General features: G+C 39.2%; 1 protein-coding gene and 1 long non-coding RNA gene across 6 annotated transcripts in view; one reads left to right on the forward strand and one right to left on the reverse strand.

The window, feature by feature from the left end:
- NRG4 (neuregulin 4) overlaps positions 1-15,878 on the forward strand; it is a 56,295-nt gene that overhangs the window by 2,066 nt on the left and 38,351 nt on the right. For 3 of the 5 annotated variants that reach the window (XM_034784185.1, XM_034784189.1, XM_034784188.1), the window contains exons 2-3: positions 13,731-13,824; positions 15,575-15,650. The gene's annotated coding sequence lies outside the window, so the exon portion shown is untranslated. Of the gene's footprint in view, positions 1-10,339; positions 10,531-13,730; positions 13,825-15,574; positions 15,651-15,878 lie in introns of all 5 variants that reach the window. The other 2 variants (XM_034784186.1, XM_034784187.1) reach the window with 1 other exon arrangement.
- On the reverse strand, positions 4,783-8,477 carry LOC117884087. Its single transcript, XR_004647487.1, has 3 exons — positions 7,995-8,477; positions 7,229-7,361; positions 4,783-5,086 (listed from the first exon to the last, which is right to left on the reverse strand). It is a non-coding gene; the product is annotated as an uncharacterized LOC117884087 (long non-coding RNA).

The raw sequence follows: 15,878 nt of genomic DNA on the forward strand, positions 1-15,878 counted from the left end.
ACCACTGGCCAAATTGGTTATTAATATACCAATTTCTAATAAGAATGGTCTTGAGATGTGATGTTTGGATCTGAACCTCAACTTTACCAAAAATTTGAAGGAGAGTTAGAACTGGGATTCTGGTAGGGGAATATCTATAACTTGGAGTTATGAATATAAAAAGTAATCCCACATTGGGAACTTTAAAATTTTATTATACTTAAACTGATTTTTAAAAACACACATTTAAACACAAGTGTGTTGGGGATGAGGCTGTATGAGAGTGAGTCGGGGATTATTGTAGAGAAGAAATTAAATGTATGAGCGCACAGTGTGACTTGTGGGGGTTTTAGGGTGTGTATTTATACTAGTTTTTATCTAAAACTGATTAACTAATAATTCCCCTTGCATAAGCCCAGGACTTGAATCTGATTGTGGAGTGCTACATGAAATACCAGAAATTACATACCCCTGTATGTACCTGACAGATTTGCATCAGCCTCACCTCACAAGTGTAGCTGCGCTGAGTACCAGAATCTTCAGACAGATAAATCAGGAAAACTTTAATACCTATTAGACCTGTGCTTGAAGCTTCACTACCCACCAGCTGCTCATATATCCATGTATGAAATTGGTCTATGTGGGGCAAACTTTATGAGCACAATATAGTCCATGTACTTGGAGGAGTAAACAATGTTTATACATGGGCCTCTTCACGATACAGTTAAATGGGAACTCCCTGCCTACTGTACATGTGATTTTATACATCTGCCAGCTAACTCAAAGATTAAAATACAAAATCAAGTATTTAAATAATGGGACAAATTCTGTTCTCGTTTACACTTGTGCAACCCTTCTGAGCTTAGAAGGGTTGCACAAGTGTAATTTAGGGCAGAATTTAGTCCCGTATGTGTGCATTTGATACTTTGAGGGAACACAAGTTCATTACTTACCTATTGTAATTTTTCATTGGTGGCAGATAGAATGCATAAGATTCCTAGGCAGTCCTCTTGTATTTTGTGGGGTTTTAATTTATGGTTGATGTGCAAAGTATAGGAAGGGTGCCTATAAATATTTTTATAAATTTGAAGGAAATTTTAATAAAATAATTGAGTAATCTCAGTATAAGTTAATGCAAAGTATTGATATGTTAGACATTCTTCTTTTTGTTTAATTGTTTTAAGATATGGTGTGAGAAACAGAAGTGGAAATTACTCATGTATAATATGACTGAAGACTTTACCATGCCTATCATTTAATGAAAGGCATGGCAAATTAAAAGAACAACAATAAAACTTAGAACTTTGGCTGTAGTGGGTCACAATTGAGAAGTTTGCTCATGATATGTCTTTCATTTAATTGGAAGGCATGTCACAAAATTCTACAGTCTTGCAAATATCCATTAGTCAGATAAATACACAGTTCAGCAATGTTTACTTGCATTATTTAAAGGGCATCCAAAACATTTAGGGTTTTAGATAAATGAAGAATGCTCCATTATGTTGGGTGATGTTACAGCTTGTCCTTTGGTGAGCTAGGGTATACCTATACAAGGTGCACGGCGCTGAGCTATATGTAATTAGCCATTACATAGGATTAACTAGGATGAAAAAAAGAGGGACAAATATCTGACACTGTACAACTGGGGATTCTGAATATACGAATGAACAGTTGGATGAAAACTTAATTAAATTTTAGGAGTGGATTTTTTTGCTATAAAGTCACAAATTTGATCTGTGCCCGCCATGTCATGATAAATGTTGGTATTATTAGTATAGCCTTTAATTAAACGGATGATGATGATGATAAATAGTAATACTATCATTTCTGTAGAGCCTAAAGATCTCTGTAAGCAGGTCAGGTTCATAGCCTATTTTGAATGACACGTACACACTATATATATAGTCCAAATTTACTATTTTTCTGGGGTTTGGCTGTATTGGCAACTTATATACAAGTATAATTACATAACAGAAATCTCTGGCTAAGTTTTCTCCCCAAGCTTTGCTGTCCCTTGGATTTCCTTGCAGGATTTCCTGTGTGCCAGACCCTTCTCTATATTCCAGAGAAAACACCTCATATCTTAGTGGCAGCTAACCAAATCCAAATGCCAGAGTGATACAGCAATAATTAATCTGCATTTTTATGCAGGCTTTTAGCACTGGAGCTTACTGTTGCTCAACTGATAAACGCTGCATGCCTGTGCAGGGTCTAAGAAACTGTCATTATGTTACAATCTGAATGGCCCCCTACCACCCAGTCTCTAATGCATCAGAGAACAGGAAATATGACAAACGTTACAAGCCAGAATCCCACCCAGCTTCTTTAGTTATTTTGACAGTATCAAAGAAAATGAATTTTGGAAGAGGGCATTCTCTTTTCTGGTCCTTATTTTAATAACTACTAATTACAAGCAGTTATGGTTTGTTATACCCTTTGAACGACAATATCCCCATTTCTGGAAAATATCCCTGAGAGTAAGGCCTTGTCTATACTATCACAGTAAGTCGACCTAAGTTACACTACTCGAGTTACGTGAATAATGTAACTGGAGTTGCCATAGCTTAGGTAAATTTACTGTGATGTCTACACCATGTTGCGTCGATTGGAGACGCTTTCCCGTTGACTTCCCTTACTCTTCTCGGAGTGATGGATTACTGGAGTCAACCGGAGAGCGCTCTCCCATCGATTTTGCGTGTCTTCACTTGGCATCGATTGCAGCAGCGCTGAGCTACTGGTAAATGTAGACAAGCCCTAAGTAGTAAGATGTTCTTGAAATTTAAGAAGATTACTAGTTTGGAAGATACCTTTTGTGAGCCTTTCATGACATTTCAGGCTTGATGACTAGGTCCTTGGTAAGGACCATCATTGTTTGCTGGTGCTCTTGGCTATAATATTCAGTTACCAGATTTACAGCTATGACACTGATATTGAGTCAGTCTTTGTATAAGTAGCTCTCTTGCTGATATCCAAGGCCAGTCCTTCCACTGTTTCTTCAAGGAGTTTCCACTCAATTACAGTTTGGACCCAATCATTCTAGGATTGCCAGAGATATCTCTTTTATCTATTATGCATCCATTGGATTCTACTCTAGATACTGTGAAACCACAGTTTTGCTGAAGGACATAGAACCAATTTTAATTTCAGCTCCTAATTGTGTAAATATTTACAGGCATAACAGGATGTAGTTTTGTTCAGAGTTTATCAAATGGGACTGTGCCCTTCAATTTCAGATCATGCCAAAACTTTCCATTTCTCTTCAGAAATCTTATTCATTATACACTGCTATTGGATGAGGTCCAATATCTTCTGGAAATGGAGATCAAAGCATAGGTGCTGGTGCCATGGCCTTATTGCAACTCTAGAAAGTACAATCCTTGTTCTAAATTCTCAAGATTTATTTGGGCCCTCAACCTTCACGATGCATAATTCCTCATCTTAATAAGGCAGAAGCACAGGAAGTAACTCAGGTTAAATATTTTCTACTTAATACTATAAGGTTCAGAGAGGGAATTTTATATTTGTTCTTAGAACTTGTAAAGTATTGATTAGATGCCCCTTTTTATTTTTGTATAATGTAAATAAATAAGAGTATTAAATAAAATGTGTGGAAGTCAGTCCTAGTGACATTCAGGTTCCAATATTTCTAAAGGCTTCCTAGAATTTGAGGAAGGTATTAGCTTGTCTGTCACAATAAAAGTATCTAGATTCCTAGCAGGGGATTTAGATTCATTTTTTTAGATTCATTGATTCCAAACTCAAAGACTAGATTTCCAGGCAGTTGCCCTATGAGGTACTACCCAGAAAATCTTGTATTACAAGTAAACATGTTGGGGTTGAAGGCCGTCTAACTTGCCTTTTGTCTTTCTGATTAGAAGGAAGGTAGTGAGAGTTCTTACAAACAACACTCTGTGGCAATGGTATATTTGAACAGATGGAGATCCCAGCCCCCTGAGGTGTGACAACAAGTCATGCATCACTTTTGTGTAATTGGTACATTCATAACAGGGCAATATCTACAACTTGCATTTTGGCATGAGAGAACATGCTAGCAGTTAAGGATAACAAGATGATATCAACACTCTTAAAGGATTCTATAGCTAATTCCCCTTTTTTTTTTTCAAACCGGAGGAGGTCATCCATATGTGGTTCTCTTTGCAATGAGTGAGAATACAAAATGTGCAATATTTTGCTCCATGGCATCCATAGTCGCAATTTAGTGTCAAATAAGTTTGTTACACTGGGGAAGAAAATGCATATTCTTCACCTTTTCCTCTCTTAGCAAAATTTCAAAAAGACTGAGCAAGAAAGGGCCAGAGAGATTCTGGTTGCCCCATCTTGAGTTTACCATATGTGATTCCCAGTTCTGATAGCCCTGTCCAAGGACAACAAGCCCTTTGTTCTCTTCCTGAGCCCAGGCCTCTTGCCTCAGCAATAAAATCAAATTCTTCACTCAAACTGGAAATGTTCTTCATCTGTTGGCCTGATTACTTGATTTTAATCCTCTGGGAAAGACAGAGCTATGAATGTGGAATCACAGAAATCTGCTAGATAGCCGCATATCAATTAGTGGAAATAGTTTAAGGATTTGGAGAGAGTAAAGATACCACTCCAATCTCTTTCCCGTTTATCAGTCATTTTAGAATTTTCTTTGTCCTACATGGATACAGCATTTTATTGGGATAAAACCAAAAGGTATTTGTGCCATATTTACATGCATCTGTGCAAGAGAACCCAGTCTTTTGTCATCTTTAGAAAATAATATATTAAAGGCTTTATGAACATCTCCATTCACAAGTTTAATCTCTGAATCTATGGAATTGAAATCTTGGTTTTGACAAGCATATGGAGGCTACTTTTGAGCTTGGTATCTGCTCCTATTTGCATATGTGTTGTGGCTACTGCATCTTTTTAGAGAGTTTCAGAACTGCACACTTTCATGGCAGGTCCACTTGATAACACATTTTTCATAAAAATGAAATAGTCTTAACATCCCATCCCAAGTTCTTGACTGTTGGGGTCTTGAATTTTCATTTAAATCACACAGCTTCTTTGCTAGTATTTTCTGGAAGCCTTCTGATATTCTGGGCTGAGCTCAGTTGTGCACCTGGGATGTTAAGAGGGTTATTGGTTATTACCTTGACATGACAAAACCTTTAAGTAGTCCTTAAGATTGTTTCTGGCTTTTGGTAAAAAATAAGAAGGGCCAATCCATATCAGTCAAGAGGTGATCTAAATGGATCAAAATGCTGTGTTGAGATATGCTTTGTGTTTGCTGAAGCTACTGTACAAAAAGCAGAACTGAAATCCCTTTCTGCTGCAAAAACTACAGCATCTGTTCATTATGTGACAATTGTTGAAATATGCAGAACTGCTATCTGGAATTTGATTTCTTTATAAAGCATCATTCTCTTGATAATACCTCCAGGTCAGATTGGTTGGTCCACCTGGAAAAGTATTGTTTGTCACTTTTTAATTAGTTATACTCCTGAGCCCTCCTTCTGAGTATTGCCACTGCTAGCAGGTCACACAGTGTAGAGACATCCCCCACCCCTCCAAGCATATGGACTCTGCAGATCCCGATTGAACCTCCTCAACTTCAGAGATTTGAAAGATGTGCTCTGAGTTAGAAGAACTGAGGGAGCCGCCAACATGTTGTGACCATGAAAAAGGCTCATGCAATCCTAGAATGCATCTAGTGAGGTATTTCCAATAGAGATAGGGATGCGTTATTACCATTGACAAAGCACCGGTGAGAATTCATCTGGAATATTGTGTGCAATTCTGGTCTCCCATGCTTAAGAAAGATGAATTCAAACTGGAACAAGCGCAGAGAAGGGCTACTTGGATGATCAGAGAAATAGAAAACCTTCCTTACAAGAGGAGACTTAAGGAGCTTGGCTTCTTTAGTCTAACAAAACAAAGCATATGGGGAGATATGACTGCTCTCTATCAATACACCAGAAGGATAAACACCAAGGGAGGGAGAGAAGTTATTTAAGTTAGGGGTTAATGTTGGTACAAAAACAAATGGATATAAACTGGACATCAATAAATTTATGCTTGAAATTAGATGAAGATTTCTAACCATCAGAGGAGTGAAGTTCTGTAACAGCTTTCCAAGGGGAGTGTGTGTATGTGTGGTGGGGAGCCAAAATACTTAACATGGTTTAAGACTGAGCTTGATAAATTTACAAAATGGATGGTATGATGAGATTGGGGAGGGATAGCTCAGTGGTTTGAGCATTGGCCTGCTAAACCCAGGGTTGTGAGTTCAATCCTTGAGGGGGCCACTTAAGGATCTGGGGCAAAATCAGTACTTGGTCCTGCTAGTGAAGGCAGGGGGCTGGACTTGATGACCTTTCAAGATCCCTTCCAGTTCTAGGAGATGGGATATCTCCATTAATTTATTTATTTATAATTTATTGCCTACAATGGCATATGGCCCATCTGTGCCAACAGTCAGAGATGGGGAGGGCTCTGAGTTACAACAGAGAATTCTTTCCCAGGTGTCTGGCTGGTGGGTCTCACCCACATGCTCAGGCTATAGCTGGTTGCCATATTTGGTGTCAGGAGGGAATTTCCCCCCAGATCAGATTGGCAGAGATGTGGGGGGGGGCATGTTTTCACCTTCCTCTGCACCATAGGGCACAGCTCACTGTCTGGTTTGAACTACAGTAAATGGTGGATTCTGTGTTGCTGGAAGCAGGGCCAGCGTTTCCACTAGGTGACCCTAGGGCGGCAGGATTTGGGGGGCAGCATTTTGCTGCCTTCGGCGGCGGGGGGTCCTTCTGCTCCGGAACTTCGATGGAAATTCGGCGGCGGGTCCTTCACTCGCTCCGAAGACGCGGCGTGGAAGGACCCCCACCACTGAAGACCCCAAGCTCCCTGAATGCTCAGAGGAGGAGCGCTGCCGCCTAGGGCGGCAAAAACCCTGGCGCCGCTCCTGGCTGGAAGTTTTTGAATCAAGATTTGAGGATTTCAGTAACTCAGCTGGAGGTTATGGGCCTATTATAGGAGTAGGTGGGTGAGGTTCCATAGCCTGCAATGTGCAGGAGGTCAGACTAGATTATCATGATGGTCCCATCTGACCTTCGTGTCTGAGAGACTCATCTGATCACTTTTTGCCTTTTCTTCCCAGTATAAAGGCAACCAGGGGGACCTGATCAAGAAGGTTCCCTTTTCTTGTACATAGATTGATTCCCTGATGGTGCGACTTCTAGAGGTTCTTGTTGTGTCAGGGACTTACCTGTGGCTTGTCCTTTCTCTTGGATGTTAAGACATTCAGTGGTAGTCTGCTGATAGTCCTTCCACCATAAAAGTCAAGAATTCAGTTTTGGGACAGGTACGAGCAACACAGGTATATGCAGTAGTATCACCGTCTGCGAGCAAAGGTGATCATTGAGGCACAATCACTAGGTCTGTTCAAAACTAAAGTAGATTAACGCTTGCGCCCTAATCCAACAAATTACTCATGTGGGCAATTTTCTGCAGGCACATTGAGCTGTACTGAGATCTGTGTGTATGTGAGTGAGAGAGAGATCAGCAAAATAAAACAGTGGTTAGATAGAGAATGAAAATAAGTGCATTGAAAGAATTTAGAAGAACAAGTTTAGAGTAAAAATCTTTATGAAAAGTAGTTACTATGCATGCACTGCAGTCACTTGTAAACACTTACTTTTTAAAAACATAAACAACACATTACAAATTACCAGTATGAAAATGTCTACTTTAAAAATTTAGCCATTGTTCTTAGTTACAGGAATGCAAAATCAATAGTTACAAAATGTCTGTTGTGTTTTGTCAACTTGGTAGAGACATGAACTGAAGTTTTTCATATTTCCACCTGCAAAAATACTACCAGGCCAAAAATAACTTCTTCAACCCAAAAGATATTTGCATTCCCACACACCTTCACACAAATATTCAAACATTTCTGATATGTAGACTAGCTTGTTTATTATAACCTACAAAACCTCATACCTGTTATATGACTAAAATGTATTTGTACTCACATGGATCATCTTCAGTGCCTTCTGGTTCACCTTTAATCGTGGGATTCATTTCTTCCGTCTTTGTTGTAAGTCTAGACTTAATCCAGGTCAAAAGTTATTGCTCTGTCAGAAACAACAGCACATGTATAAACTGCCACATCTGTCAGATTGTCTTCGTAGCTGTCTTCAATGCTCAGTGCTAGGTCTTTCTATTTAGAACAGTTCATCTTTGACTATTGTGTCTGCGCTCTTCACTAGCTCTTCATTTGTGGATTATGTTTTTCTTAGTTCTTCTTTTGGCAGAATAGCTGCTTCTCTTTGAGCCAATTGGCCGGGCACAGTGCCTAGCGATATGGTGATGGGCAATATATAAATAAGATATTCTTTTCATATTCCACTTTAGCAGTGAACTAATCATTTGCTCCACAGTAGCAGCTGAGAGTTGTGATAAGGCAGAGAAACATGTTTCTCAAAATTCAAAACCAACAAGAAGTCATCTATCCACTGCCAAATTATTTTAATTTCACCAAAAGCATGTCAGATTCTGGATCCTATCTACAAATTGTTGCAATACATATCAGTCAGGTTATCTGCATGGCACAGGTCCATTTGTTGAATTATTTCAGCAATATTCCAAACATTTAGCTGCTCCTCTGCACGTTTGCCGTGTCAGTTCCATGTGCCTGTACCTCCCCAATATGATTTCTTTGGCAACATTTTCCTTTTATTCAATTTACAATTCAATGTCACAGATCTTGGATCCAGCCACATGTAACTTTATAACTTGCTGGTTCCCTCTCCCACCAAATATGGCTGACATATGAAGAAGGGATAGGGAGTGAAAAATATCCCGTTAGGCCTTGTTCTTCTGTAAAAAAACTGAGAATAAGGCTGGATTATGGCTTTAAGACATAGCCTCATGGCAGGCAATTCTCAATGGCATTTGTGCACGTGGTAGGCACTTTGCCTCTGGAAGTGCTGCGGGAAAGCACAAAACATCCATTGCTTAATCCTGTTACAGACAAGTGTATGCTACCCCATGCCACCCCCTCTCTGCTGTCCAGTGCTCAGGGGAACAGAGACTGAGCACTGGCCTTACATCACTCCCTCTCCTTTGGGGAGTCTAAAACTGACTGATCATCCTGGGCCTCTGGCCAATGTAATTTGGGGTAAGTTTCTATGATTGGGGTGAAAAAGGAAGAAATACTTCTCTGATAAATTTATTTTTAAAAGGCATATATTTGAAGATGCTTAGATGTTTGGAACATGAGACTAAGACCTAGGGAGATGGATTAGTAGGCAAAATGCAGGTACAGCAAAGTAAATAAAACTATCACATGGCTATGCATATACATAAATACATTTCATTTGTATGTTAACTGCCTTATATATGAGATTTTTGCTTACTTTACATACATTATAATAGCAATAATATGGAAGAGATTATTTGTTATTAATACAGATGTCATGAGCATTTCCATAGGAGTTCAGCATGGATTAATGTGAGGAAGCATTTAAATGCTTTATCCCTTAGACCAAGAATTTTAGATGTCCTACATATAGAATAAGTTAGTATTCCAAAGGTTAAAAAGAAGAGTGGGACAAATTCTGCAGCCCCTGCTTGGGTCATAATCCCACTCCCATTGAGGAAGATGGCAAAACTCTCATTCAATTCAATCCTACTTTCACTGACCATCAGCCATAACTCAGACTAAACTCTTATTGACCTCAATGGGAGTTTTGTCTGAGTAAAGACTAAAGGATTTGCCACAGAGACAATATATTATCTAAAAGTTTACAGTTGTCACTTGTACTGTCTGAACCCTGGTTTTCAGAAGTGATAATAATCTGCTGCCAAAGAAAAATGCCTTACATGCTATAGGGCATTATCTGCAGGAGAAAAGAACCATTTCTAGTAAAACCAGACTGAAATCAGTTCATGTAGTCTTGGGGATGGGGGAGGAGGAATTACAAATGATGGTCACTGATGGGTTTCTATTGCATACATATACAAGTAGAGTGAAGCCTCCCTCCCCCCCTTAAAAAAAGTTTTGAGAAAACTATAGTAAAAACATAAACCAAGTTGTACATACAAAAATACACCATCACAAAACATTTGAGACTTCATTAATTACCTAGCTCTAGGAAAGAACACCTTAGCATGAGTAAGAGGGGAAGCCAAAGGGTAACCAGTGTCAGCTCTTTAAGTTTGAGCGCAGTTCTATGCTGAGGTGTAGCTTGTGTAGATAAAAGGAGCCTAGGGGTTCTTTCTGTGAAGGTTCTTCAGAGTTTTTATTGGTAAAGGAAGAGGAAACAATAACACTTTTTCATCCAAACCCCCTTCTTCATCCCCTTCCTGCACTCAGATCATGAAACTTACAATGGGGATTCTGTACAGAAAGAGTGACACCTTTTCAGAAGCATGTCACTTCCTCTCAGTTCCTGCGGCTGGGAACTTGCTGGACGTCTGAATCTTCTGCTGACAGAAGCAGAAATGATATGGCTCACTGGGAGGGCAATCCGACTACAGAGACTTTCCTGGCTGTTGCAGTGGCCTGTAAGTTCTTCTTTATGGGCAGTTAGTTCTATGTATTGTTTTTGCATATTCCTTAACTTCTGTAAAAAGACCTCCAAGTCTCACCACTGGCTCTCTCTTCTGCACCACATCAAATACAGCTTCTGGTTCTTACCTTTAAGGCCTTTCACAATTTAGCTCTGCCCAACTTATCCATTCTTATATCTTATCACACTCTTCCTGTCCCTTCTACTCAACCAATATTGCCAGCTTCCATTGCTCATTTTTTTCACAAGCACCTCCATGCTGCTTTTTATGTACAGAACACCATAAATCATAGGACTGGAAGGGACCTTGAGAGGTCATCTAGTCCAGTCCCCTGCACTCATTTCCATTTAGGCCACAAGTCTGCCCACTTTCAAATACTTTGAGACCTATTTTACTGTAATGCCTATAGAAAACTGCTAATTTATAACTGGTAAGTGAATGGACAGTAGAGGACTTATACAAAAAAGATACAATATTGTATCTTAAATTTCCTGTTTAAAATTAGTTTATTCAAAACCACCTAGCTGTGCGTATATCTGGCCTAAGAACCTGAGTTTATGTATTAATGTTTCTCTTGTCTCACTTGCTTCAAATTGATTTTTACAATCACTTCTGTCTTTTAAATAGATAATGTGTTTTTGGGAAAGGGGACCATCTTTTACTTTGTGTTTTTACAATATACAAACAGGTGATTGGACTAAATACAAGGACAACATGGTGAAATTCTACAGGAGGTCAGACTAGATGATCTAATAGTATGTTCTGGCCTTAAAAATCTATGAATACATAGCATGGTGTGGCCCCAATTCTGAGTGGTGCCTCTAGATACTACCATAATAAAAATAACAGCAAGTATTTGAAAACTCGTACTAGAAAAACTATTTTAGTAATTTATCTATCATCTTTAGGGACTTTTGTGGAAATTGTTTTTAAAAAGTGTGTGGTGAGCAAAGCAACACAAAAATATGGAATATATGTGGTTTTGCAGTTAATTTAATTCCTTTTTAAAAATCTGCCTGCACATGCAAGTCCTCCAATTTCCCGTCCTCTTGGGATGAAACAAGTCACAGATGTATAGAATAGCTGGCAATTTAATAATTTAATTTAAAAATATAAATTTAAGGTTAAGTACACAGGAAATTAGTAGTATAAAAGATTGTTAGTAAGTGCGCAAGGGGTAATGCAAACAAGATCATTTAGAGACAGATCATAGTGCTCTGAGCAAAGGGCTCCTCCCAACTTTCAGTCACAGAAAGAGGCATTCTCATATATGGGCTGCAGTCACAACTGTAGGGTGAATGAGCACTGGACAAAATCCACTGCTTCTCTGTTATGCAGCTTTGTGGATTAGTGGATCCAACCTGTGCAGAAACTCACTGGCTTTTCCCAAACCATAGCCCCAACAAATCCACCCTGTACTCCAGAGCAGAGAACTGTTGCAGAGTGCACAGGTGTGTGTGGGCCCACCAACAGAAATGATCACCCACCATGAAGCAAAAACCCAGCTTTCCACTCTGTTTAGGGCCTTGTGCTTCTGCATAAGAGAATATATACACATTCAATATATACCTCACAAACTCCAGTTCTGCAAAGCTTTTATGCACATGCTTAAGTCCCATTGACTTAAATGGGACTACTCACATGTCTAAAATTAAGCATACATACTTTGTGGAATTGAGGCTATTGTTATTAACAGATCTAATTAAATTTGATGGATTACAGAATTCCAAACAATATAGCTGACATTAAAATCATATCAAATGGAACCTTCCGATAATAGAAGAGGCAAAAATATAAGTATAACATTATGTTCTGCTGACATTAGAATTTTTTAATCTATGTGATGTAGTCTGTCAAACAATATTTATTGTTTTCAGAACTGGTATCATGATAAGATACAGAAAAAGCATCAGAGTAGAATTGATTGAGGTAGAATCCTGTATAGATTATGTCTATTTAGGGTTGAATACATGAATATGTGTCTGAAATTTTCTCTATCGAGATACCAAGTAAAGTGATACCATCTAGCAATGTGGGTCCTGTCATTTCTAAATTGAAAGATTATTTCCAATATTATGTAACAAAATGCTTCTCTCAGCTAGTCCCTTATTGATAGAGATTTTTGTGACTTTCAGGATTTCATTTTCAAAAATGAAAATGTACAGTTAAGTATACATATTTGCTGATCTAGTTTGTGTGAGCTGTTACAACTGCATGTTCAAAGTAGGCATTGCATATGCAGGTAGCTAATTATACACATAAGTGGTCATTTATGCATGCAAATAACTGATTTGTGTGCAGAATACTGGCAATTACTTATGCAAATTACATGCAAGATGGTGTATGAGAGTTTTTGAAAATCAAGTCCTCAGACTAGTAATATGTTCCTTAGACAAATAAGAAGCATAAGCACTAGGGGCTAGATTCACAGAGGGAGTTAGGCGCAGCGGTGCTCAGACTTGCACCGCCTAAATTGCAGATGTCTAGAAAAATCACAAAGCCTGGGTCAGGTGCTCAGGCTTCCTGTACGATGGGAGTTTGGCACATAAGTCTGGACTGGAGGGAGGCAATTATCTCTGCTTGGAATTCTCAGCGGTGAACCCTCTCTTAGAGTTAGGTGCCTACGGTGTGTCTTGCAAAAAGGGATGGGGAGCTGGATCATAACTTGTAGCCCAGTGGTTAGGGTACTCACCTGAGATGATGAGAGACACCCCCCCGTTCAAGTGTCCCCTGGACACTAATTTCTGGGGGCTCTAATTTCAGTTTTGATCAAATTCAGAAACATATGGAATAGTACCTTCTTATTTTAAAACAGAAAGTGGAGTCAGAAGCTGAGATATACCTGGGCAAAATTAATCCCTGATGTAACCCTATTAACTTCAACAGCATTACACCAGGGATGTATTGGGCCCTCTCAGTTTAATGGGGGTAAGATAAAAGTTACAGGTCATAACGTGAACTAGTTGAAGTGTGGGTGTGAATCCATTTCCCACCAATTAGCTGTAGCATTAAGATATATTGTATTTGGTAGAATGGAAAAAATAAAACAGATGGGAAATATGTTTTGGTAAAGAAGTTACACTTTTCATAAAGGTTTCAAACAGGGTGGGGTCAGGGAGTTTAAATCATATGCCTAAAGTTGGCATTATCAACAATCATGTAAGTATTGAAATAAGTTCATATTTTCCCCTTAGCTGAATAAAGTTACTTTTGATAAAGAGGCTTCTTCCATGGCATGAATCCTCATTTGCTTCCAGGATCCAAAGCTTAAAGAAGAAAAAGCCTGAGGTAAGTTACTGTTTTGTTACAGTGGCTGGTGCATGGAGATAGTTATTTTAAACTTGTTGCTTGTGCTGGAAGTAAGAATTATGATAGAATAAGACTAGATAGAGGTTTGTTGGCCTGATTCCCCACTGTCTCACACCCTGTCTAGTCATTTACACCTGTGTAATTTGAATGTAGAACGACAACCAAATCAAAATTCTTCATTCACGTTAGTTTACACATAGTTTGCACAGATGTAAAGGACTACACAGGGGCCAGGCACTGGAAATTCAGTCTCTGCAAGTTTCTGATATGTTGGACTAGTATATGGGTTTGATAGTGGCAGTGGGGAAATTTGTTATAACAGAGTTAACCGAGTTCAATTATGTATTGGATGTCTAAAAAGTAATGGATTATGGGATAAAATGTAGCAGATTGGAGAAAGTTAATTTGTCTGAGATTAAGCGGGGCATTTTTTGTTCCATGTTTATATTAAGAACAGATATATCTTAAAGAACAAATGTTTTCAATACATACAGACATCTGGATAAAATATTCCTTTAAACCAGGAGTGGCCAGCCTGTGGCTCCGGAGCCACAAGTGGCTCTTCAGACGTTAATATGCGGCTCCTTGTATAGGCACCGACTCCAGGGCTGGAGCTACCACTTTCCAATGTGCCAGGGGGTGCTCACTGCTCAACCCCTGGCTCTTTCACAGGCCCTGTCCCCACTCCACCCTCTCCTGCCCCCTCCCCTGAGCCTGCTGTGCCCTCGCTCCTCCTTCTCCCTCCCAGAGCCTCCTGCATGCCACAAAACAGCTAATCAGGAGGTGCGGGGAGGGAGGGGGAGGCGCTGATTGGCAGGGCTGCCAGTGGATGGGAGGCCCTGGGAGCGGTGGGGTGGGGGGGCAGCTGATGGAGGGCTGCTGACATATTACTGTGGCTCTTTGGCAATGTACATTGGTAAATTCTGGCTCCTTCTCAGGCTCAGGTTGGCCACCCCTGCTTTAAACAATGCTTAGGCAAGCTATGACAGTAAAGAGGAGGTTGCAGCTAATTAAACCTGGTGATGCAGTTAGTGTAAAGTTAGGTCATGTATCTTATTTAAACTGATTGGGATGAGAGCTCTTGGGTATTTCACAGTAGTGGAATATTTTAAAAAGTGGAACGATCTCTTTTATGGGGTAAAAATTAAGAGTAAAAGTTTTCTGATTTGTTTAAATTTACCTTGTAACCAGATACTTGGCTGCAATGTATTCTTTTTATGTTGGAATTTGGACACTGCATTGGAATTCAGCCAAATATCACCTACAATACAGCACTTGTTTATAATCGAGGATCTGCTAGGATTACAGTTGTGAAAATGTGAGAAATCTTTTGTGAGCACAGAGGGGCGTTTCCCCAGCCCATACTTGGCCTCTGTGCACACCTTTGTCTTTTTCTCAACCTCACCCACATTGCACTATGCACACACATAAATCTTCAGCTTTTTAACAGCAGGTATACAATGCAAACCTTGGGTTCTGCTGAACATACCACATCTCCAAGATAATGTGTTTGTTGTAAACATTTTAGTTGTGAGGTAAGTCATTTTTGAGATTTTTTTGTTTGTTTTGTGCCATGTACTATTTTTAACACTATTTTGTTATGTACACTTACAGTGGATAAAATTGTATGTATGTGTGAGAGCCAAAGAGGAGGACTGCCCTTTGGGTGGAGACCTTGGTATTACATCTTTGTAATGTAGGGAGTTGCCATTTTAGATTTCTCTTATAGGGTCAGGACACTTAAAGGAGTAAAGAAGTGATTTGAGTTCCTGTGAGGAACAGAATTATCTACTTACATTTATACAGTAAGTACAAACCCTTTTAAAAAATGCTTCTATATAAACTTGTTTTGTACAACTAGAGAGGTTCTGGCAGAGGCATTTCTTTCTAGTAATGCTTCTAAATTCTTTGTTTTGTTACTTAACTGGAAAAAATCTTTTAAATGCTGGGAGGAAGGAAGTACCTTGGATGGATGATGCAAAGAGGAGTAAACACTGCATCCTCTTTAAAGGTGATGTAGCGGCTATTGTCCT

The sequence above is a fragment of the Trachemys scripta genome, chromosome 10 (genome assembly GCF_013100865.1).
Source record: "Trachemys scripta elegans isolate TJP31775 chromosome 10, CAS_Tse_1.0, whole genome shotgun sequence".
NCBI lineage: Eukaryota > Metazoa > Chordata > Testudines > Emydidae > Trachemys > Trachemys scripta.